The following is a 26,207-nucleotide window of genomic DNA, read 5'->3' on the forward strand; positions in this document are numbered from 1 at the left end:
AGAAGGAATGGGGAGAGAACAGGGTGGGGATCTGGTAGGGGCTAACTGGGCGATATGTGCATGTATGTCTACAAAAGTATTTTCTTTATACCATTATGATGTATGAATACAGTGCACCAATAAAAAATTATAAAAAAAGAAAAAAAATATATGTACATAGTAAAACAAAAAAACATGAAAAAAAGAGAAATTAAATTAGAATTCACAATAAATTGAAATAAAAAGTGTAAGGGCAGGGTCGTAGCTTGTCTGCAGAGCGCTTGCCTGGTGTATGTGAGGCCCTGCATCTGATCCCCAGCACCATCCCTCCCAAACAAAGGAAAAGGAGTAAGAAGTCAAATGTACGAGATGGAAAAGGAGATTAGATTACAGATGCATCAAGGTCTACACAAATCGAAGAGCTGAGTCCTAGAACTAGCGGTGAGCTTCTGGCCAAGATAAGGGGATATTGCTAATTACATAGTCACTCTTGAGCAAAAGTCACTATTAAAAATAATTTGTAGTAGTGACAAAGCTATTTAGTGAGTCACGGTCGAGCAGAAGCACCTTGCTCTGCACTGCTTGCTGGAGCCTGCATCTGTAGGGTGGGTTTGCCGTAAGGGGAGATGGCTTAGGTAACATTTTCCACGGGAGCAGGCCACACAGTTTTGAGGTGATCCATGCAGTGTGACACAGTCTCCTTCTGTGTCACTACATGAAGAACTACCAGCCAGTCCCCCACCCGCGGCCTGGTCTGTCGGGCATCTTTCTAGATTCCCTGGAAAAAAGAACTGCTCTCCTGCCCCGTATGTCAGTGCAACTCAATGCCCTTACCTCTTCTGAACCTCCAGGAAGAAAGAATCAGTCTTTTTCATCTGCAGCTCATATATGGCTCGGAGAATGTGCAGAGGGGCATTAAGGGCATCGTGAGCCATCTGAAGGCACGAGAGGAAACAGACACAATGAGAAGTATGTCAACACGCTACCAATAATCTGAACTCAAAAAAGTTACCGCAGGCTATGATCCAAGAACACTACAGTGTACTTGTGTGTGTGTGGTACTGGAGATGGAACCCAGGGGTTTTCTGTCGCTGAGCTACACCCCCAGCCTCATTTTTTTATTGTTTACTTTGAAACAGGGTCTCACTGAGTTGCAAAGGGCCTCATTAAGTAGCTGAGGCTGTCCGTGAACCGCGATCCTGCCATCTCAGCCTCCCAAATGCTGGTATTGCAAGGGTGCACCACCATGCCCGGCTCTACAGTGCACTTTTAAAATGCATATAGAATTATGAACATTAAATTGTGAATGGTAGATCTATGAATACAAGGCACCAATAAAAATTAAAAAACAAATTACAAAACAAAAAATAGACAAACAAAAATGTGGACTGTAAAGTCTTAATTACTGTTGTAACTTCAAAGGAAACGAATACTGAAGCACCAAAGGAACTCGTGTGCCAACAGAGCATGGCTCAAACAGCAGCACTCGCCCTGGCATGGCCCTGTCAGCTGCTCTGCAGTCGTCCCATACGCATGCGTGCCAGCCGGCACAAAGACTTCAGCACTGTACTTCCTTCTGAGATTTCTGAAATGTTACTTGTTCTTCTGATATCCATCACACACTCTTTGTTTAGTCTTTATACAGTCCAAGCCCCACCATTCCACATCACTCCACACAAGAGTTGGTAACAGTCTGGGAAAGAAGGATCCTATTTCTTTCTTCCTTCTTTTTTCTTTTGGTGAAAATGGGGATTGAAGCCAGCGGTGTTCTATCTTTGAGTTACACTCCAAGCCCCTACTGTTTTTTTATTTTGAAACTGGGTCTCATTAGGAGACCCAGTTGCTAAGAGTCTAAGTTGCTGAGGCTGCTCTTGAACCTGCGAGCCTTCTATCTCAGCCTCCCAAGTGCTGGGATTCCAGGTGTGCACCACTGTGCCCAGCTAAGAGAGTATTTGTGAGAAAAACTAGGGGTAGAGGATTGAGGAGTTCATGGATGGGCCTCAGGACTTTAGTAAATCCTGGAAATTACACGCAAATTTTTACATGCATATTTGAATATGTACTTTATGGAGAGAGGGTCAAAACCTTTTGGGTCTATGACCCCCAAACATTTAAAACTATAGCTATGTGGGCTTTTCTATTCTTCTGCATCAGTTGTGGACAAAAAGATAGACCATCTTTAGGAAACGAAAACATGAGGCTGAAGCATTTTTGTGTTTAGTGAATCACGGTCGAGTCATTTTGTACTAAAAACCAACCCATGGGATTCCTCTGAATCCCATGCTCCACTGCACGGTGACCTGAGAACATACCAAGAAACATATTCTGGTGGGCTCATCCAGGCCCTCAAGAGGATCCAGCTTTTTCTGCTCTGGTTCTCCAGGGCTGCTGACCGGCCATTCCACCTCTTCCTCTTGGTCCCCTCGCTCATCCAGCTCAAGGTTGCCATGCTCCACTCGAGTGTGGATCTCCGTTTTTGAAGATACAACATGATAGACAGAATCTGCACAGAGAGGAAACCAGGCAGGGAGGGAGGTGAGCATTCTGTAGGTGAAAAGGCCACACTGAAGAAGGCTAACCAATATTTCACCTAATTGTATTTTATTTTGTGGTACTGGGGATGCAATCCAGAGGCATTCTATCTCTGAGCCACACCCGCAGCCCTATTTTTTATTCTTTAGTTTGAAACAGGTCTCACTGAGTTGCAAAGGACCTCACTAAGTAGCTGAGGCTGTCCTTGAACCGTGATCCTCCCATCTCAGCCTCCCAAATGCTGGGATTACAAGTGTGCACCACCACGACCTGGACCTAACTTTTGAAGACATCAGAATTCACATAGGAAGTTGGGTGTGGTGGTGACACTTCACTTGTAATCCCAGTTCCACGGTAACTCCACTAAAAAAGAGTCTATAGCAATAAAATTAGAACTGTCAACTGAAATTCTACATAAAATAAACATAAGGGGGGATAAATTTAGAAACTGGTTTAGTCCAAAGGCACTTTAAAGGGAATTAAGAAATAATTCAAGGACACACTTTACTGCCATGATATAATGGTCAATTACAATTACACACTTCCATAAAATACTTCTCCAATGTTTTTTTTTTTTTTTTTTTTTTTTTTTTTTTGTGGTACGGGGTTCCTGGAAGCCCTTCTACCTCCGGGCTACACTCCCAGATCTATTTTTTTTTTTACACTTTTATTTGGAAACAAGGTCTCCTAAGCCATCGCATGTGGCTGGCTTCAAACCTGCGCGATCCTCCTGTCTCCACCTCCCAAGCGCGATTACAAGCGTGCGCCACCACGCCCGGCCTCCAATGTTCTTTTAACAAACATCAAATTCATTTTCCTAGCAGGGGAAGACAGATGTCGTAATTCCTAATTTCAAAATGGAAAACAGAAGCAAGGCACTGCTTTAAAACCTGCAGAGAGCGAGAGTAACAGGGCAGAAGCGGCTACAACAACCACTGCTTCTAGCTCCGGGTGGCAGACTTGCACCAGGCAGCTGCAGCAGCGCCTCTCTTGTCCCTTACTTCCAGGTCCTGGAGAAGCCACGTTTTACTGAAGCTGGTCCCTTTGCTGCACTTCTTCACCAGCAGCTTCAGCAGCTCAGTCTGAAGGAAGGTTGCATGGGTCTCTTCGAAACCATGAGCCTGCCAAGCAGAAGAAGAGTGATTTGTAGCTGCCTCAGAGTGAAGAATGTACAGGCCATTGGAGAGAAGCGAGCCTTTCTCAAGCCCAGTCTCAAATGGTGGCCCAAACTCACCTCCCAGTGAAAATTCCAGAGTTGGTAGGAAAAATGCAACTCTGAGTCTTAACCATAGCCCACTGCTTGCTCAGTCACTCTTTAAAGGGTTTTTTTTTTTTGTTTTGTTTTGTTTGTTTTGTCATTTTTGAACTTGGGATGGATCCCAGAGCACCACACCTGCAAAGCAGGTGCTTTGCCACTGAGCTGCATCCAGACCCGCTCATTCACTCTTTAACTCATTAGTTTGACAAACATTTGTGTTTGTATATGCAGGGCGTGGGTTACTGGAGATTGAACCCAGAAGGAATCTTCCCTCTGAGCTACTCAGGCCTATCTTGTTTTTTATTTTGAAACAGGGTCTAAGTTACCATTTGCTAGCTTTGAACCTGCAATCCTCTTGTCTCAGCCATCTAAGTACTAAAATTTTAACAATTTTTTCCCCCACAGTATTGGGGACTGAACCTAGGGGCATTCTACCTCCAAGCTATACCTCCAGCCTTATTTTTTTAATTCTTTATTTTATTTATTTATTTATTTATTTATTTATTTATTTATTTATTTGGTGGTACTGGGGATGGAACCCTTCTACCTCTGGGCTACACTCCCAGACGTATTTTATATTTTATTGGGAAACAGGGTCTCTTAAGCAAGTGAAGCGGGCTTCAAACCTGCACGATCCTCCTGTCTCTGCCTCCTAAGTGCGGGGATTACAAGCATGCGCCACCACGCCAGGCTTAATTCTTTATTTTGAAACAGGGTCTCAGTTAGTTGCAGAGGGCCTAAGTAGCTGTATCTGGTTTTGAACCTGCAGTCCTGTCTCAGCCTCCCAAGTACTGGGATTACAAGCATGCGCCACCACATCCAGTTTAACAAACATTTCTGAAAACTTTATGTCACGTCCTTGCTTTCTACTTTCCAAAAGCTCCCTAGTGCTACTGAGGCTAAAACACAAGCCATCATCATAGCTGACAAGATCCAACCATACTTGTCTACTTCTCTGTCTTTATCCCCACTGCTGCCTTATCTCAAAGCCTCAGAGGTTTTGTGTCTAATCTGTGACAATCATTCCTGGTTCATGTTAAGGCCTGGAGCTTGCTACTCTTTCTGCCCAGTGTTCCAAGGTGGACTCCTTATCTATCACCTCACATGTCACCTCTTCAGTCTTCAGAAAAGCTCCTTCTGACTCAGGGCAGTCTCGGTGGCTAGTTGAGTGGAAGCTCCGTGAGCGTGGGGACCTTCTTTCTAGTTCACTACTACATAGTTCCATTTGACTGCTGGCACTTGACAAATATTCACTGAAGGAAGGGTTCAAAGATCTTGGCCATCAGGAGTCCATTTCCCCTTTCCTGCTACAATGTCAGTGATGAAACAAAGCCCACCTGGTGATACATGCCATGAACAAAACAAAGAGCAGATGGGTGATCTCAGCCCGACAGCCACAAACTCTCAGGACTGGCTGAGACCTAAAATGCCACCGGGTCCAGTTTCCTGTGGTGCTTGAGTCCCCTCCATGACCTCACCACAGCGCTGCCACTGAATACCCTTCAAAGCCACGCGATTACAAACCCCAGTGAGCTGCTCCTTTCCTGGTCAGCCCTGGTGAGAAGGTGATCTTGCAAGGGACTGCAATGAGTCTTGAAGGTGCCTCTTCTCTACCAGCGCCTTCAGGCTCTGGAAGAAGTCCTCACCAGTCAAAGCTGCTCACCACACTGTATCAAATACCACTGGGCTTTTTACCTTGTCTACCTCCTCCCATCCCACCAGCCAGACCTACTGCTTAAAGATGCCATGGGCTGCTGCTCAGAAAGCAGAGAAATACCTTCTAGTCCACTGTCTTCTCACCTGTCAGGTCATGTCCTCATGAAGTCATAGTACCTGAATCTGTGAAGTAGCATTGAAAAATACAGAGAACCAAACTATTGGGAAAATTTGATTTCCTCCTTATGGTTATCCTTATACAAGGCCTCACAACCACTTAAAAAATAACCAGATTACCATGATTAACCATTCATCACAATAAGATGGGATTTCCCCTTGTTAATTCCCTGCAGATGTCAAATCACAGCCAGAACTGTTACCAAATGGAAGAGGCTCAGCATTACCTTTAGTGTTTTGTATAAACCTTTGAGGGCCAGGGACAGGATCCAAGTTGCTTCCACCGCCTCAGAACAATGGCTGTCCACGCTGGTTTGTAAAAGGTGACTGGCAATGAAGGCAAAATGTTGGGAGTACTGGCTCGGCTGGGCCTGAGAGTCACCACACTCTTGGCCTCCTCCTTTCTGTACTAGCTGGTAGTCCTTCACTGCAGTGACGTCAGAGGGGAGAGACAGGCACAGTCAGCAGAGCTTCTTGCAGCGAGGTTTCTTCCACAGTAACGTGCCTTCTTATAGTCAGAACTATGAAACCCAATCTCTTGGACTAAGTCTTGCCTATTATATTTATGGGCAGCTTGAAGGTGAGCACCAAAATGGTACTGGGCCACCTACCCACTGAGCAATTGAGAGGGACAATTCACATTCCTAGTGAATTGACAAGCAGGTCATCTCCAAATGAAGTTCTTAAAAAAGAGCACACACAGGACTTGTACTTCCAAACAACATGGAGTTACAGGGACTGATTTTCTGTCCTACACTGAAACAAACAAATAAACATATGCAGAAATGGTTTTCAGACACTGCAGAACAGGGAATCAGGGCTATGATCCCTAGAAGTTAGGTGTGCCCTCCTGATGTCCTGAAAATTTGGAGACAATTTTTAGGCTGCGGAGCATAAAACAGAAATCCAAGCAGAGTCCCAAAGTTTCACTGAATTAAGAAGGCGGAGATTAGAGTTCAAGGAAATCAAAGCAGCTTGAATTTAAGGGGCAGACTATTTCCAGAAGGAAGATGCAGAGAAACAGAGATGGGTGGGGAAAAATCTCTAGAGATCCAAGAGGGCTCATCACTGGGTCTTAGGCTGAATGTTGATCTGCATGTACGTGAGAGGAAACCGTCCAGGGAAGGAAAAAGAACGAGCAAAGGGCAGTAAGCAGAACAATTTCTGGAGCTCATACAAAGCTGGGAATGTTTTATCTTCTCACTAATGAGAATGGAAGTATCCTGAGGGGGCAGAAAAGATATTTAAAGATGAAATGCTTGAATTTTCCCTGATTCAGTAACAACTATATGCCCAAAGAGTTCAATAAATCCCCAAGTAGAAGAAACATAAAATCAGGCCAAGACATATAACAATCAAATTGCTAAAAACAAGTGATGAAGAGAAAAACCTTAAAAGAAGCCAGAAAAAGGACGCAGTCAGAAGAGCACAAAGGTAAGAATGACAGCAGACTGCCAGACTGCATACCAGAACCTACTCAGACCGGAAGACAATGGACACAGTCTTTCAAGGGGTCAACGAAAACACTATCTAGTATTTTGTTTTGTTTTGTTTTGTTTTACCCAGGGGAATTCTCTTTCAAAGATGAAGTTGAAAGAATCATTTTCTAGGTAAAATGAGAGATGTTGTTATCAATAGACATGCACAACTGCTAAATGAAGCTTTTCTGGCAAAAAAAAAAAAATGAATCTATTCAAAGGAATAAATCCACCAGAAATAGTAAATATATAGCTAAATACATATTGTTTTTCATTTTAAGGTCTTTTAAACTATCTGATGATTTAAAGCAAAATAATATATGGTGAGTTTATATCATGTAGAATAAAATGTGTGATAACAATAATACAAAAATGAGGACAGGGAATGGAAATAAAAGTATAATTATGCTTTTGTGAAGTAGTATGATATTTAAAGGTAGAATACAGCCGGGCGTGGGGGCGCACGCTTGTAATCCCAGCGCTTGGGAGGCTGAGACAGGAGGATCGCGCAGGTTTGAAGGCAGCCTCAGCTATTGAGTTAGGCTCTCAGCAACTTAGTGACACCCTGTTTCCAAATCACGTATAAAGTAGGTCTGGGAGTATAGCCTGGAGGTAGAAAAGGCCCTGGGTTCCACCCCCAGCACCACACACACACAAAATAAAAGGTAGAATATGTGAGCTGAAGGTGTATAGTATAAATCTAAGAACAATCTCTCAAAAAATTAACAAAGGAGATAAAATGGGATCATTCAAAATTAAAATAAAAACTCGGGCACCATGCAGGTCACCCTGAAGACCCTCCAGCAGCAGACCTTCAAGATCGACATCGACCCCGAGGAGACGGTGAAAGCATTGAAAGAGAAGATTGAATCTGAAAAGGGGAAAGATGCCTTTCCAGTAGCAGGTCAAAAATTAATTTATGCAGGCAAAATCCTTAATGATGATACTGCTCTCAAAGAATATAAAATTGATGAGAAAAACTTCGTGGTGGTTATGGTGACAAAACCCAAAGCAGTGACAACACCAGCACCAGCTACAACTCAGCAATCAAATCCTGCCACTACCACCACCACCACAGTTAGCTCCTCCACAGCAACAACTGTGGCTCAGGCCCCAGCCACCACCCCTGCTGTGGCTCCCACTTCCACACCTGTGTCCACCACTCCAGCACCAACCACAGCATCCTCTGAGCCTGCGCCCGCTAGTGCAGCTCAGCAAGAGAAACCTGCAGAAAAGCCAGTAGAGACACCAGTGGCTACCAGCCCAACATCAACTGACAGTACATCAGGAGATTCTTCTCGGTCAAACCTTTTTGAAGATGCAACAAGTGCTCTTGTGACAGGTCAGTCTTATGAGAACATGGTAACTGAGATCATGTCAATGGGCTATGAACGAGAGCAAGTAATTGCAGCCCCGAGAGCCAGTTTCAACAATCCTGACAGAGCAGTGGAGTACCTTTTAATGGGAATTCCTGGAGATAAAGTCAGGCTGTGATTGACCCTTCTCAGGCAGCTAGTACTGGGACGCCTCAGTCTTCAGCAGTGGCGGCAGCTGCAGCGACTACAACAGCAGCGACTACAACAGCGAGTTCTGGAGGACATCCCCTTGAATTTTTACGGAATCAGCCTCAGTTTCAACAGATGAGACAAATTATTCAGCAGAATCCTTCACTGCTTCCAGCACTGCTACAACAAATAGGTCGAGAAAATCCTCAATTACTTCAGCAAATTAGCCAACACCAGGAGCATTTTATTCAGATGTTAAATGAACCAGTTCAAGAAGCTGGTAGTCAAGGAGGAGGAGGAGGAGGAGGTAGAGGAGGAGGAGGTGGAGGAGGAGGAAGTGGAGGTGGAAGTGGAGGTGGCACTGGAGGAATTGCAGAAGCTGGAAGTGGGCATATGAACTACATTCAAGTAACACCTCAGGAAAAAGAAGCTATAGAAAGGTTAAAGGCATTAGGATTTCCTGAAGGACTTGTGATACAAGCATATTTTGCTTGTGAGAAGAATGAGAATTTGGCTGCCAATTTTCTTCTACAGCAGAATTTTGATGAAGATTGAAAGGGACTCTTTTGTATCTCATACTTCACACCAGTGCATTACACTAACTTTGTTCACTGGATTGTCTGGGATGACTTGGGCTCATATCCGCAGTCCTTGGTATACGGTAGTAGATTGTTGGGGTGGGGAGGGAGGGATCTAGGACATAGGGCAGGGATAAATACAGTGCATGTCTGCTGCAATTAGCAGATGCCGCAAATCCACACCATGTAAAATATACAACCAAAAAAAATCAGCTTTTGCAGGTCTTTATTTCTTCTATAAAACAGTAGGTTTCCCTAGGTTTCACTCTTTTTAGTATACTAGATCCAGAAATTTAGTGTAATGCCCTGCTTTATATTTCTTTGACCGAACATTGGTTTCTGAATCTTTGCTACCTAGAACTTATAGTCTCTGTTTCATGGCAACACTGGATAATGCTTTCTGAAATTGAAAAAATTTGGAGCAACTGTAAACAGAAATGCCAAATTATTGATGGTTATTGTTGCTGCTTCACACAATTAAAAAATTAATGTGTATGAAAGCCCATTCTTTCATGTTAAATACTTGGGGTGGGGGAGGGAGAAAGGGAACTTTTTCTTAAATTGAAAATAATTACTGCTATTTTAAAATATCTTGATCATTGAATGTGAGACCCTTCTAACATGATTTGAGAAGCTGTGCAAGTATAGGCAGAGTTATTTTCCTGTTTACATTTTTTTGTTTGTTTTGGGGGAAATTTAGTAGGTGTCTAATTACTGTTTACTTCATGGTTATATTGCAGTAAAAGATTTGAAACAACCAAAAAAAAAAAAATAAAAAAATAAAAACTCAATCTAAAAGAAGGCAGGAGAGCTGGGAATGGTGGCACACGCTTGTAATCCCAGCATTCGGGAGGCTGAGACAGGAGGAGGATGGTTTGAGGACAGCCTCAGCTACTTATTGAGGCCCTTTGCAACTCAGTGAGACCCTGTTTCAAAATAAAGAATTAAAAATAGGTGTGGGGGTGGAGCTCAGAGATAGAATTCCCCCGTACCTCAAAAAAAGGGGGTATACCTCGGGGGTAGAACACCGCTGGGTTCGATCCCTAGTACTACAAAAGGGGGGAAAAAGATACTATGGCAAAGAAGAAAGGTCCTAAAACAGATCATTTCCACCTTTAGAAACCCCAGAAAAAGCAAAAAGAGCATATTAACACAAAAGCAAGCATCGATAGGGAAACTAATAACGATCAGGGCAAAAACAAACAGAAAACAAGAGAAAAAAAGTTAAAGAAACTAAAACTCGTCCTGGGGGAAAAATAATCAATCTCTGACTAGACTGCCTAGGAAACAAAAGAAAGAAGATGCCAGGACCAACTCAGGGCCTAGAGAAGGTAGTCAGCTCTATGCCAGGCTAAGAGAAATTAAAATTCCTAAATTTTATGAACCTAAATGTATTCCCTAAATATATGAAGAGATATACCATATCTATAGATCAAAAGAGTAAAGTAAGTGTGTGAGTGTGTGTGTGTAAGTGTGTATGTGTGTGTGGTATGCTGGGGATTGAACCCAGTAGTGTTCTATCACTATATTATTATACATATATTATATATATTATTATGATTTTGTGGTACTGGGAATTGAACCCAGGGTCATTCTACTTCTGAGGTATACCACTGCTCTATTTTTATGTATGTATGTATATATGTATTTTGTGGTACTTGTGTTGAAACCCAGAGGTCTTCTACCCCTGGGCTATATCCCCAGCCCTATTTTTAATTTTTTTAAATTTGGAAACAGGGTCTCGCCAAGTTGCTGAGGCTGACTTCAAAACTGTGACCCTCCTGTCTCAGCCTCCCAAGTACTGGGATTACAAGGTGTGCACCATCATGCCTGGCTTTATTGTTATTTATTTATTTATTTGGTGGTACTGGGGTTCCTGGAAGCCCTTCTACCTCCGGGCTACACTCCCAGACCTATTTTTAATTTTTTATTTGGAAACAGGGTCTCCTAAGCCAGCGTGGCTGGCTTCAAACCTGCGCGATCCTCCTGTCTCTGCCTCCCAAGAACGGGGATTACAAGGTGTGCACCATCATGCCTGGCTTTACTGTTATTTTATTTATATTTTTTTGGTGGTACTGGGGTGGAACCCAGAGGCTTTCTACCTCCAGTCTATATTCCAGACATCTTTTATATTTTATTTGGAAACAGGGTCTCACTAAGTTGCTGAGAGCCTCACTAAGTAGCTGAGGCTGGCTTCGAACCCGTGCGATCCTCCTGTCTCAGCCTCCCAAGCGTGGGGATTACAAGCGTGCGCCACCACGCCCGGCTTTTACTGTTACTTTTTAAACAGGGTCTCACTACTTACTAAGATCTCACTCTTTACTAAGTCTGTCCTTAAACTTGTGATCTACACGTCTCAGCCTCCCAAGTACTGGGATTACAGGTATATGTCATCACATCCCTGCTTTATTTTTAATTTTTTATTTTGTGGTACTAAGGCTTGTACTCAGGGCATTCTATCTCCAAGCTACATCTCCAAACCTATTCATCTTTACTTTGAAACACTTGATAAGAGATAGATGAGAGTCTAGGTTGATGAGGGTCTCACTACTTGCCGAAGCTGTGCTCAAACCCATGACCTTCCCGTCTCAGCCTACCAAGTACTGGGATTACAGGGTGCACCACCAATGCCCGGCTTATTTTTATTTTGAAAGAGAATCTCACTAAGTTACTGTACACTGGTCTTAAACCTACTATTCACTGTCTCAGCCGCCCAAGCACTAGGATTACAGGCATGTGTCACCATGTCCAGCTTTACCTTGCTTTTTTAATAAAATCACAAGCACAAGAAAGAACCAAGGCATCGCCACTGATTTTATGGAAAGCAGAGATGAACAATTTTCTCCCATTCTTTGAAAAATAATTATGCTACGGACCTGATTTTCTTTTCCGAGTTTTGATATCGACAATCACAGCACTGTTCTTTTCAGTAAAGTGCTTCAAGATGATCCCGTTATGGGGCTCATTGGCATTATCCAGATAAACACAGCGGGTTCCCACACACAGGACCTAAAATATGAAAGGAAAGGCAGTTCAGTAGCACCCCGGGACAGGAAAGACTGCCGAGGCGCAAGCCCGGGCCCTTTTGCTTGTGCCTGACTTCAACCAGCACACAAGGACAGGCTTCTGCTCGTCTCCACGTCCAAAGCCTGTGGAACAGACCTGGAACAGAACTGGTTTATGCTACTGCTGGATGATGTCGTGTTTTTACAGCCCCGTTGTCCCGATCAGTTGAGAGACACAGTGATTAAAAATGAGATCAAGGTGAATGCCAAGGTGAAAGACAACTGCTCTTTGAAGTTCTTTGTAATTTAATAAATGTTAACACATATTATTTAGAGCCAATTACCAGCTAGGCAAATGAATCAAATAGCTAAACTTAAAAAAAGTCAGCCGAATGCATAAGGTCATAGGTTCAATTTTAAACAATATAAGAAAAGAAAACAAGCTAAACAAACCACCCCAAAATCTTAGATTTATTTATTTATTTATTTATTTATTTATTTATTTATTAGTACAGGGACTGAACCCAGGGGCATTCTACTCCTGAGTTATATTCCCAGCCCTATTTCATTTTTTATTTGGAAACAGGGCCTCACTAAGTTGCTGAGGCTGTCCTCAACTCTGTGGTACTCCTGTCTCAGCCTCCCACATACTAGGGTTACAAGCACGTACCGCCATGTCTGACTGTTTTGAAAATATGCCAATCTATGTGGATTTGTATGCCATGAGGAATCTGACGTGCATGAAGATTAGAGATGTGGCTGTCGGGTGCTGTACCTGTGGGAAGCCGACCAGTACCAGCAGCGTGAAGATGTTGGTGTGCTTCAGCTGGAAAGGCAGCTGCTTGATGCAGTGGTCCGTGAAGGTGGCAATGACATGTCGCCACAGTGGTGCACTGTTAAGTGACCGCAAGATCTCTGCCATGGAGTACGCCCAGTCCAAACCCACCCGGCTGCAAGGCAAGAGTTCCATTAGGGAGTAGAGCATGGGGCCGAAATCAACTCATCAGAGTCAGAAATTCCAAGGCAGACCCTGCTCATTAATTTCTTTATGCTACCACATCTGGCTAGGTTTATTATTATTTTAAAAATTAACTGGCAAGTGTTTAAGTTTTTTGTTTTAATTTCTATATTTAAAGTCTAATTAAGCTGGCCAGGCACCATCATGCCTGGCTTGTTCGTTACTTGTTTTTTCAGTACTGATGATGAACTCAGGGGTATTCTACTTCTGAACTATACCCCAGCCCAATTGTATTGTTTATTTTGAAAGAGAGTCTCACTGAGTTGCAAAGGGCCTAAGTAGCTGAGGCTGTCTGCGAACCACGATCCTCCTGACTCAGCCGCCCAAATGCTGAGATTACAGGCATGCGCCACAAAGCCCAGCAGCTCATTAATTTTTAAAACTACAAGAATGTTTTTCATATAAAGCTGAGTGAAAAAATAAAATCAAGACCTGATATTTATATACTCAGTCTTTATGATTTCAAAAATTTCTATTAAAAAAGATCACAGAGTGTATGCATACATACTCACTAACATACAAGAAAGGTTTAGAAGAAAATACAGTAAACAGCACCAAATATAAAATATGGTACAAATCTTCATTTCTGCTTTCCAAATCTGGTAGTATGGCTATGTTTCTTTTATAATAAAAACAAAGCTGGGCATGGTGATGCATGTTTGTAATCCCCGTATTTGGGAGGCTGACACAGAAAGATTTCAGGTTTGTGGTCAGCCTCCGCTACTTAGTGAGGCCCTCTGCAACTTAGTGAGACCCTGTTTCAAAATAAAAATAAAACATAGGGCTGAGGGTGTAGCTCGGAGGTAGAATGTCTCTGGGTTCAATCACCAGTACCGCAAAATAAAATAAAATAAAATAAAATAAAATAAAATAAAATAAAATAAAATAAAATATAAATAAAAACAGAGTTTCAAATCCAAGGCTATAAGGGGAAAACCACATTAGAAGATCTGTCATCAGACAGTTGAATCATCAGGCAGTGCCAAGGCTGCTCAGCCATTTTAATGTGGACTGATAGCATCCATCACCAAAAACCATCCTATTCTCATAGGAGATTCTCAGATTACAGTACTATACCACCTTAAACTCATCGGCCAGCCAGACTTTGGCCTAAGGGTCCCACTAAGTGGGACAGTGGGGGAGACAGGGAGGGAGCAGCAAGGCTACCTGTCCAGGCACACTGCTCCCAGACTGAAGAGCAGATGGGTTGTCTTCCAGCCATCTGGCACAATGGTACTGTCCCCTGCAGCAAACAGGTTGTGTTTGGCTGAGAGGACCTTGATTACAGCGGCGTCAACCTCTGCTGGTAAAAGACGGACGATTAATTGGCCGAGAAGTCCCAGTGTCAGGTGGTAGGTTTCATTCAGATGGCCTGCGTTGGAGATGACAACCTGGAACATGAGTGGGAGGACGTGCTCCAGGTCCATCAGGGGGACGGTGGGGCCCTGCCAAGAGGAGAAATCTCTTCAGTACAAAGTCCAAACAACTACACCAGCTAAACACTCCATCCATCCCTCATTGTGTGTATTCTTTTTTTTTTTCCCTCCCTGTGGCACTGAAGATCAAACCCAGAAGCACTCTACCTCTGAGCTATACCCCCAGCCCTATTTTTATTATGAATCAGGGTCTCTGTAGGTTGCTGAGAGTCTAACTCTTTGCAAAGGCTGTCCTCCACCTGTGATCCACCTGTTTTAGCCTCACAAATACTGGGATCTACAGGTCTGTGCTACCACGTCCAGCTGGTAGTGTATTCTTTAGAACTGACCTAGCCAGGCATGGTGCACATGCTTGTAATCTCAGCATTTGGGAGGCTGAGACAGGAGGATTGTAGTTTGCAGACAGCCTCAGCTACTTAGTGTGAGGCCCTTTGCAACTCAGTGAGTCCTTGTTTCAAAGTAAATAATAAAACATAGGGCTGGGGGTGGAGCTTTGAGGTAGAATGCCTCTGGGTTCCATCCCCAGGACTGGGAAAAAGAAAAAAAAAGAACTGACTTAGTTTATTATGCAGCAGGACCAGGCACCGTGGTGCATACCTGTAACTGCAGCATGTCAGGAGAGACAGGCAAGAGGATCACAAGGCTGAGGACAGCTTGAACAACTTATAAAATGAAAAGGGAGCCAGGAGTGGTGGCAAAAGAAAGAAAGGAAAGAAAGAAAAGTGCTGGGGACATAGCTCAGTGGTAGAGCACACCCGTGTTCCATAACAGTAGCATAAAAAATAAATAAAAAGAAATATGCAAGCCGGGCATGCTGGCACTTTTTTTGTGTGTGGTAGTAGAGTTGGAACTTGGGCCTTCTATCTCCAGGCTATATACTCAGCCCTATTTTATTTTATTTTTGGAAATAGGGTCTAAGTTGCTGAGAGCCTAAGTTGCTGCGGCTGTCCACAAAACTGCAATACGCTGGTCACCTACTGAGATTACATGTATGAGCCCCCATGCCTGGATTAATGGCACATGCTTGTAATTCCAGTACTTGGCAGGCAGAGACAGCAGGATTGCAGGCTTGTGGCAAGCCTCCACAAGTGAGACCCTGTTTCAACACAGAATGCTAACATAGGAAATAAGTTTAGAGGAAGACGTTCCTCGGTTCCAACCGCAGTAACACATAAACACACACACGCGCAACACACACACACACACAAATGCAATGGCTTTCATAAATGAAATATGTATAATTAGCTGTAAAATAGGAGTCATTTTCATCTGTTGTTTTGTTTGTGGTGCTGGTGATTGAACCCAGGGGAGCTCCACAATGGAGTTAATTTCCTGGTTCATTCTTAGTTTTATTTTGGGATGGGGTCTCATCTAAGTTATCAAGTTACTAAGTTACAAGCTTTGAACCTGCAATCCTCCTGTCTCAGCATCCCAAGAACTGGGATTATAGGCCTGCACCAACACTCCTGGCTAGGGTGTCATCTTATAATTCTACTTTAAATATTCCTTTACCCTAAAAATGAAATATTTGTTTTTTCCTCCTGTTATGTCCATTGTGAAAGATAAAAAAATTAAAAAATACACAAAAGTTCAACTTTCCGTAATCTATCTCCCCACCAATGTCCAGGATATAACTATTATACCTGTCAACAGATTGATGAACAGTCTTCAATCTCCTTCTAAGCACATTTACATGTAGCACATGTAAAACAAATGAACAATTTTATTTTTACTTATTTATTTTTGTGGGTCTGGGATGGAGCCCAAGGACATTCTACCTCCTAGCTACACCCACAGCCCTATTTTTTATTCTTTATTTTGAAACAGGGTCTTACTGAGTTGTGGAGGGCCTCACTAAGTACTGAGGCCGTGTGCAAAACGCGATTCTTTAGTCTCAGCTCCTGATTGCTAGGATTATAAGCATGCACCAACATGCCCGGAAAAATTAACAATTTTAAATAGTTAATTTCCTTCCTTACTTCCTTCTTTACTTTATTTTGGATTATGGTCTCACTAAGTTGCTGAGGGTTCCTCAAACCTACAATCCTCCTGTCTTAGCCTCCCAAATACTGGGAATACAGGTGTGCACCACCACATCCTGCTTACTTATCTTTCTTTTTAAATTTTTATTTATTTATTTTTTGGTGGTACTAGGGGTGTAACCCAGGGGCTTTCAAGCTGTGGGCTATACTCCCAGACCTATTTTATATTTTATTTGGAAACCTGGTGTCACTGAGTTGCTGAGACCCTCACTAAGTAGCTGAGGCTGGCTTTGAACCTGTGGGATCCTCCTGTCTCAGCCTCCCAATCCCGGGGGATTACAAACTTGCAACACCATGCCCGGCTTACTTTTCTTTCTTTAAATACTGTCCAGCAACTTACTGTGTTTCCAATTCTTCATTATTATCAACAGCAGTTAGATAAACAGCCTAGTAATGCACTTCTCTTTCTATCTTTTTGGTGGCAGTGGGAGAGAAACTAGGGGTGTTCTACCACTGAGCTACATTCTCAGGCCCTTTTTAAATGTATTTTGAAACAAGGTCTTGCTAGGTTACTGTGTGCTCATCTTGAATCTGTGATCCTCCTGTCTCAGTCTCTGAAGTACTGGGATTACAGGCATGGGCTGTCATGCCAAATTAATTCATAAATTTTAAGTTGTGCACTATTCTGAGGAGCATGATGCAATCCTGCACTGTGCTGTTCCATCTCCTAGGATGTGAATCGTAGTGTACCTACCATGCCCAGCAATTACATAACATTCTATGCACTTGAACCACTTATTATTTTCCATAGGATAAAACAGAAAAAACAGGAAAAAACTATGTTATTATTCTCAGTGTGATTAGAGAGTACTAAATATGTAGCTATGAGGTTGAACGCCCCTGGAAAATTCTCAAGATGTTATCCCCAGGAAGGGGCAGCCTAGCAGGGGTGTTGGAGTCCGAGAAGGAGGAGGAAGGAGTCTCCACAGGGCTGGTTAGGTGGGGCTGCAAGCAGGGGTGCGTTTCTGCAGCAAGGCTCAGAGCATAGGGGTGAGGAGGGCATATACAGCTGGTGAGGCTGAGCTCCAAGGGGGGAAGCAGGCCTAGCACAGACGGCAGCTGGAGTGAGTGTCCAGGCTCATGTGGAGAGGAGGGCTTTCCACGTGGGAGCTCAGCCTGGCTTGGGAGTCAGATTCAGGCAGCTCCGGGGAGCGCTGCCACTCAGCGGTGCTCACTGTGAATAAGGGTGGCTTCAATGCAAGGGGACATCCTGGGTCAAGATAAACCCGGCCATGGTAGAGATACTCCACTGGCAGGGGCCCAGGTTAGGGTGTCAAGAGTCATTTCTCTAAACAGAGAAAGAATGATATTCTTGAAAGAAGAATGGCAGCTGACATGGGACACTGATCAAATAAGTAGTTATAGAAAGGATAATGGGATCCAGATCTCACTGTTGAAAATAGGAATTATAAATACAATAGCTGGGCCTGGTGGTGCACCCTTGTAATCCCAGTACTTGGGAGCGGAGACAGGAGGATCGAAGGTTCTCAGTCAGCTAGTCTTAGCTACTTAGTGAGGCCTTCCACAACTTAGTGAGACTCTGTTTCAAAATCAAGAATAAAAAATACCACTGGGGTGTAGCTTGGAGGTAGAATTCCCCTGGGTTCAACTCCCAGTTACACACACACACACACACACACACACACAAAAAAAAAAAAAAAAACCAGAAAAAACCTCCAATAAAAACCCCAAAACAAACAAAAAAAAAACCCAAAAAGAAACAATAAAGTAGAAAACTGGAATAAACCTTGTGGTCATCACAGGCACTGGTATAATTCACCATTCATTCTTTCTCCCTCCCTTCTCTCTTTCTCCCTCTCCTCATAGTCATTCTCTCCCTTTTCTCTCTGGATTTAGATACCAAGAGGGAACACAATGATTTTCCTGTCAGACACATATATCTGTGAACTGTGATTGATCACGAATCAATTTTAATTCCCATGTGAAAGTTGATTTCTCTTCAGCCTGAGTATCATCCATTGAACTGATTAAACAAAGTAATCTAACCATCACACTAAACCACACAAATGCATATATTTATGATTTATCAATTGAAAAATGACAAATACAATAATAATCAAAGAAAATGCTGTAGTGTGCCACCTACTTGTGGGGGTCCATCGCAGAGGCCTGCTTTCACTGGAGACACCTCGTAAGTCTATACTACAGGGCATTTCTGCTCCCCTCTTGCTAGATCTACTTGGCTGGACCCAGGGCCAATCTTTGGGGCCAGCAGGCAACAGCAACATGTCCTTGAGATCTGGGTCACAATTCTCTGTGTTACCTGTTTCCAGCCTTGAGTGTTGTCCATGGTGGTGACCACAGGTTCCCGACAAGGTTGCTGCATGCAGTGGGCGTCTTGTTCTGTCAGTCGCTCCGGAGAGGACAAGCTGGCTTGGTGGGCCTCAAGGCCATGGTGCTGGGAGTGGGGTACTCTCACTGGGGCCTCACAGAGGAACAGCAGGCAGGCTGTGTCTCCTCTCCTCTGAGGTGTGAGGAGGAATGGCAGGCCTGCTCTCTGCATCTCCTCTGGGTGGGGCCGTGGACAGGAGGGGCCTGGCTGTGTCTTTGCTCCCAGAGTCCCTCCCTTCCTCCAGGCTGGGCAGGGGAGGGGCAGGCGGGCTGTCACTACTCCCCCTCACACTGCCCAGGGAATTGCAAGCCGCCTGTGCCCCTGCCCTGTTCTGCCCTGACTCCATGTCCTACCTGCTTGGCAGTGTCCACCTGCTTTCGCTGGAGACACCTTATTACCAAGTAGGCCAGGGCACTTGTGCTGGCCGGTCTCTTCAGCTCTTGGGTGCATCCAGGGTGGACCTTTGGGGCCATCAGGCAATTGCAGAGGCTCTTGGGATCCTGGTCCCAATTCTGCAGCTCACTCACCACATGTGTGGTCAGGGGTGGTGGCTGCAGACTCAACGGGGTTGCCAGGTTGGGGCAGAGTCGGCCTCTGCCAATAGTTCCTGGGAGGACAAGTTGGCCGGGGGCAGCTCACATCTGTGCTGGGTGCCATGATGGGAGTGGGCGTCCATTCACTAGATCTGCACAGAGGAACAGCATCGGGCTCTGTCCACTCTGCTACAGGGGACACAGGTAAATCAGCCACAGAGGAACAGCAGCCGGGCTCTGTCCACTCTGCTGCAGGGGCTCAGGTAAACCACTGCACAGAGGAACAGCAGCCAGGCTCTGTCCAAACTGCTTCAAGGGCTCAGGTAAAACACCGCACAGAGGAACAGCAGCCGGGCTCTGTCCACTCTGCTGCGGGGTTTGCAGGTACCACCTCACAGAGGAACAGCAGCCGGGCTCTGTCCACTCTGCTGCAGGGGCTCAGGTAAAACACCGTACAGAGGTACAGCAGCCGGGCTCTGTCCACTCTGCTGCAGGGTTGGCAGGTAAACCACCTCACAGAGGAACAGCAGCCGGACTCTGTCCACTCTGCTGCAGGGGGCTCAGGTAAAACACCGCACTAGGAACAGCAGCCAGGCTCTATCCACTCTGCTGCAGGGGGCTCAGGTAAATCAGTGTACAGAGGAACTTCAGCCAGGCTCTGTCCACTCTGCTGCGGGGGCTCAGGTAAACCACCGCAGAGAGAAACAGCAGCCAGGCTCTATCCACTCTACTGCGGGTTATGCACGCAAACCACTGCACAGAGGAACTGCAGCCGGGCTTTGTCCACTCTGCTGCAGGGTTTGCAGGTAAACCACCTCACAGAGGAAGAGCAGCCGGATTCTGTCCACTCTGCTGCAGGGGGCTCAGGTAAATCAGTGCACCGAGGAACAGCAGTCAGACTCTGTCCACTATGCTGCGGGGGCTCAGGTAAACCACCACACAGAGGAACAGCAGCCGGGCTCTGTCCGCTATACTGCGTGTTATGCAGGTAAACCACCACACAAGGAACAGCACAGGGCTCTGTCCACTCTGCTGCAGGGGGCACAGGTAAGTCACCACACAGAGGAACAGCAGATGGGCTCTGTCCACTCTGCTGCGGGTTTGCAGGTAAACCACCGCACAGAGGAACAGCAGCCAGGCTCCGTCCACTCTGCTGCAGGGGGCTCAGGTAAATCACTGCACAGAGGAACAGCAGCCGGGCTCTGTCCACTCTGCTGCGGGTGTGCAGGTAAATCAACAGCAGGTTCTTTACTTCTCTGCAATGGTCGGCAGAAGGGAGACGGGGCTGTCTTTATCCCTATGTCTCTGATGTGGAGCAGCAGGTGGGCTCTGCTGGGCAGGCTCTCGCTGGGCAGATTTTGCGGGGCAGGCTCTCACTGGGCAGGCTCTCGCTGGGCAGGCTCTCACTGGGCATGGTGTTGCTGGGCAGGCTGTTGGAACTCTCCTCCATGCTGGACAGTGGAGTGGCAGGTGGGCCGTTCATGCTCAGGGCTGGCAGGCTGTGTCTTACGCACCCCTTGATTTTGCTCACTGGCCTGCTTTAGCTGGAGACACCTTAGCTCTGAATGTTTTAGGGCACCTCTGTGCTTCTTGGCTGGATCCAGGGCAAATCTTCTTGGCCATCAGACAGCAGCAGCAGGCTCTCATGATGCTGCCCAGAAATCTCTTGCCAGCCTGCCTCCAGCCCCGGGTGACTTCAGGGGCTGCAGCCTCAAGGTCGTGCGGGAGTGCCATGCTGGGAGCAGGGGTCTTCTCGCTGATGTTGCACAGGCTCTTTTCACGCTGCTCAGGGGTGCACACCTCAGGCACTGGCACATCCTCCTCTACCTCTGCGATGGTCAGCTGAGAGGGGCCGGGCAGGCTCTGGTCACTCTGCTCAGAGGTGCACACCTCAGGCACTTTTGTGTCCTCCTCTCCCTCTGCGATGGTCAGCAGAGAGGGGCCAGGGAGGCTCTGGTCACTCTTCTCAGGGGTGCACACCTCAGGCACTGGCGCGTCCTCCTCTCCCTCTGCGATGGTCGGCAGAGAGGGGCCGGGCAGGCTCAGGTCACTCTGCTTGGGGGTGCACACCTCAGGCACTTTCGCGTCCTCCTCTCCCTCTGCGATGGTCGGCAGAGAGGGAGCCCACCTGAGCTTTGCTCTCATCTTCTGCCAGCGCTCAATGCTAGTCAGCTTGCGTCTTCTCCCCGTTGGCCTCAGCTGGTGAACACTAAGTGGGCTGTTGATGGGCAGGCTCTTTCCTCTCCACTGCGTGCTGAGCTCGTTCTTGCTGGACAGTCTCTCCCTGGGCATGGTCTTGTTGGGCATGTTGTTGGCACTCTCTGTCAAGCTGGCACTACTCCCTCCCATACTGCCCAGGGGAACGGCCGGGAGGCTGTGTCTTCTGTCCCCCTTCTGCCCAAATTGTGTTTCCAGGGAATGCCATGAGAGCAAGGGGCTGGTGGGATGGGCAGGCTCCCTACCTCTCCGCACTGGGGCGAGAGCAGAAGAGTGTGCTAGCGGTGGAGGTGGCGTGCTGCCCTGATGTTGTTTCTGCCTCCCCTGGACTGCACCCTGGCTCACCCTCCATTTTACAATGAGGTAGGTGGCACTGAGATGGTCAAATCGTCTGTCTGACACAGACATCCAGGTGAGGTCTGGGTCATAACCCAAGCAACGCATGACCCTTAAAATCAGGGCATCCGGGTCCTTGGGGAGAGGCTTGGGAGGAGGTGGTATGTCTTCGCCCTGGGCCAGCCATGGGTGCCCTAGAATCTCATCAGCTGTCGGCCTCTGGGCTGGGTCTACCGTGAGCAGCTGCCTGATAATATCCTGAGCCCCAGGGGAAAGGTGAGTGGGCTCCTTGTATTGTCCCTGCACGACCCGCTCTTTCATCTCCTTCAAGTTGTTACTGTGGAAGGGGAGAGTCTCTGTTAAAATAAAGTGCAGGAGGATCCCCAGGCTCCAGATGTCCACCTCGGGGCCGTATGGGCGCTGCTCGTAGATCTCAGGAGCGCAGAAGGGGAAAGTGCCACAAAAAGCTGTCAGCTTCTGCCCAGACTTGATTATACAGCTCACCCCAAAGTCAATGAGCTTCACGTTCCCCTCCCGGTCCAGCAGGATGTTGCCTGGCTTCAGGTCCCTGTGGACGATGCCTTTTTGATGGCAATAGCGCACCGCCCACAGGATCTGCCTGAACAGCCTCAGGGCCTCCTCCTCCCTCAGGCCGCCGGGCAGCTGACCCCCACTCACGAACTCCATGATGAGAAAGAGTGTGTTCGGTGTCTCCACAATCTCAAAGAGCTGGACCACGTGTTGATGTTCCACCGTCTTCATGATCTCGACCTCCAGCATGAAGGGGAGCAGATGACTTGATTTGTCTATAACTTTTATCGCCACCTCCGTCCCAGTGAGGACATGGCGGGCCAGGTGAATGACGCCATAGGTGCCCTTGCCGATTTGCCTCACGATGGTATACTGGCCCTTAAGGTCCTCCTCCCAGGGATTGTCAGTGGAGACGCCTGGACTCGCCTCCTTCCCTTCTCTCTTACCAGCCATATTAAAGACAAAACCGAAGTCAGAAATCAAAACTCCTGAGCCAAAATTCAAAGTTAAAGTCAAATTTCCAAATGTCCACAATCTATAGTTCCAACGCCAAATCCAAATTCCAGAAGTCCAAAGTCAGAAGTCCAAGTCAAGCCGAGTCCAAATCCACACAAGCACCAAGTCACAGTCCTACAGGTCACCACACACTAGCTCCCTGTATCAACGGACAAATGACCAGCAACTGCCAGGCCCTTATATAGCCCATGCCTGATGCCTCACAGAGGCTCTTTGTGAGGTCACGGCTAGACATGGGCCAATCAGGGTGAGGCATGGGCACTGGGGCTGTCTTACCTCCAAGACTTTTTCTCCTTTAATAAAAAGAATGAGAAAAACTCTAGATGCTTCTTTTCTTCCATAGGATATGAAAACTAACTTGTTTAGAAATTAAATGGAATATGGAGCTCCAATGGCTTTTTCAATGTAACTGTCAAAATAACATGTAAGTTTTGGCTTTTCAAGATCTCATCATAAGCCGGTCATGGTGGCTCACACCTGCAATTTCACTACTTGGAAGGCTGAAATAGGAGGATCATAGTTGGACCACAGCTTCAGCAAATAGTGAGACTCATCCACCTATTGAGATCCTGTTTAAATACAAAAGTTAAAATCGAACTGGGGGTATAGCTCAGAGGCAGAATGCCCTGGATTTAATCCCCAGTAACACACACACACACACACACACACACACACACACACACACACACACGATGCTCATTATATCTACACTCAATGTATTTAATTCATTTTTCTTTCACCTTGGGGCATTGGTTTCAAAAGGATGGTAAGCCAGGCAAGGTGGTGCATGCTTGTAATCCCAGTACTTGAGAGGTCAAGACAGGAGGATCACAGGTTCATGACCAGCCTTAGAAACTTAGCAAGCCCTCCAAATTTAGTGAGACCCCATTTCAACATAAAAGAATAAGCTGGGCATGGTGGATCACACCAATGCAGGAGAAAGAGGACTCAGAAACAAATCCACACACTCATAGCCAATTGATATTTGACAAAGGGGCCAAAACCTACACTGGAAAAAAAAAAGACAGTCTGTTCAACAAGTGGTGTTGGAAAAACTGGTTAACCATATGCAGGAAAATGGAAATAAATCCCACTCTCTCACCCTGCACAAGAGTCCATTCAAGACATGTATGTGTGTTTACCATTGTTTTGAGTTCTTTGTCTATTAGAGCTACTAGTCCTCTATGAGACGAGTAGCTGCAAAGATTGTCTCCCATTCTGTAGGCTCTCTCTTCAGACTCTTGTTTTCTTTGCATCCAGGACCTATTAAATTTGAAGGTTTTCTTGAAGGAGTCTCTACCAGTACCAGTATATATTGAACTAGTTGGTGATTAATGAAGTCAGATACACAGGTAAAGGCTTTGTGACATTGAAACTCAAAGGCTTTCTCTTCAAAATGCATTCATGGTGGTTAATGAGGCATCCGAAGGCCATCATACACTCATTACATTATGGTTTATATTGACTAGGGAGGGGTTTTGCATATTGATTATGGATAAATTATTTGGAAAGTTTTGAACACCAATCACAATTAAAGTCTACTCTTTATGAATACGCAAGTATCTAATAAGGGAATCTTTCATGGAAGGATTCTCTACACTGGTTGCAATCAATGAACTTCTAATTTTCTAATGTAAAATGAGCTATGTATCTCCAGGGTTTTCCACATTTGCTACATTCATGGGTTTGTAATGGGTTGAATGTGACTGCCCCCTCAAAAAAATCCATGTCCACCCAGACCCTGGGTATATAACGTGATTTGCAAACAGGTTCTTTGCAGTTGTAATCATTTAATTTCACACTGATTCAGAGTGGGTCCCAAATACAGTGCCTGTGCCCTAGGGGAAGGGGGGAGGACATGGAGACACAGAGAAGGCCATGTGAGGAGGCAGGAGACTGCAGGGGCAGTCATACACCAGGGGCCACAGGATGAGGAGAACCAGCAGGACCTGGGAGAGCGCTGGGTGATCTGCCCTCAGAGCCTGCTGAGCAGAGAGCCCTCTCACCCTTCACACCGACTCTGGCCTCCTGAACTTTCACAGAATGGATTTCTACTGCATAAAGTCACTGTGTGTGTTAACTTCTTTTGGCAGCTCCAGGAACCTACTATAGGCCTTCTTTTCCTCTGTCATTATCCATGGTAGAGTGAAGCATGATTTACAAAGAGAGCTTGCCACATTCATAGTAATTATGAGGATTATCACCTCTGTAGACTTGGGGGTGGCTCAAGAATTCTACCTCCTGGCAAAATGGCTTCTCGCTGTTTAACAACATAGCCGTTCTGTGCAGTACCACTTCTCTACTATGTAATGGAGAGGTGTTTTCTAGTGAGGACCTTTCTGCATTTACTCCCTTTAGAAAAATCTCTGCGCTATGACGCCCTTGATGTCTTAGGAAGTTGGAAATAACTGGATGCTTTCCCCAATCATCTCATTTCCACAGGACAGTCTTATGTAGTTGGACCAATGACATCCCCATTCATTATGTTGTTAATGCTTCTGGTCGACAGTTTCTCTAATGCATCAGAACTGTATGGGGAAAAAACTTGTGTGTAATTATACGTACAGTTCACTGGTTTAACCCCTACCCAATTCCTACCCCATTCCCTCCCCGTCTCTCCTTCCTTTGCTCGGCTTAGTGGTTGAGTTCGACATGTTTAAGTACATTGTGGGTTTTAGAGAATTTCCTTCTTCCCCCCTCCTTTCTCCTTCTTTAGGTTGTCTTGTTTTCTCCTCTATAGGATTTCCTTTTTCATCTAGAGTTTCTCCTACGACCCATTTCTCCCTAGCTCTCACATATTAGGTAAAGCATCTGATTTCTGATTTTTGTGACTGACTAATCTCACTTAGCATAATGTCCTCCAGTTCCATCCATTTCCCTGAAAATGATGTAATTGAGTTTTATTAATGGCTGAGTAAAATTCCATTGTATACATATCCCACAGTTTTGTAATCCATTCATCTGTTGATGGGCATCTTAGCTGGTTCCACACATTCTAATCACATTTTTCAGGAATTGGTGGCCAACCAGTTGAATGGCTGTTCATTACTACTGGTC

General features: G+C 45.5%; 1 pseudogene across 1 annotated transcript; it reads left to right on the forward strand.

Moving 5' to 3' along the window:
- Window positions 1-7,857: 7,857 nt before the first annotated feature.
- LOC308274933 (UV excision repair protein RAD23 homolog B-like) lies at window positions 7,858-9,140 on the forward strand (annotated as a pseudogene). The gene has a single exon. The product of its transcript is annotated as a UV excision repair protein RAD23 homolog B-like (transcript).
- The last annotated feature ends 17,067 nt before the right edge of the window (window positions 9,141-26,207 follow it).

The sequence above is a fragment of the Muscardinus avellanarius genome (assembly GCF_963383645.1).
Source record: "Muscardinus avellanarius genome assembly, chromosome: 16".
Classification (NCBI taxonomy): Eukaryota; Metazoa; Chordata; class Mammalia; order Rodentia; family Gliridae; genus Muscardinus; species Muscardinus avellanarius.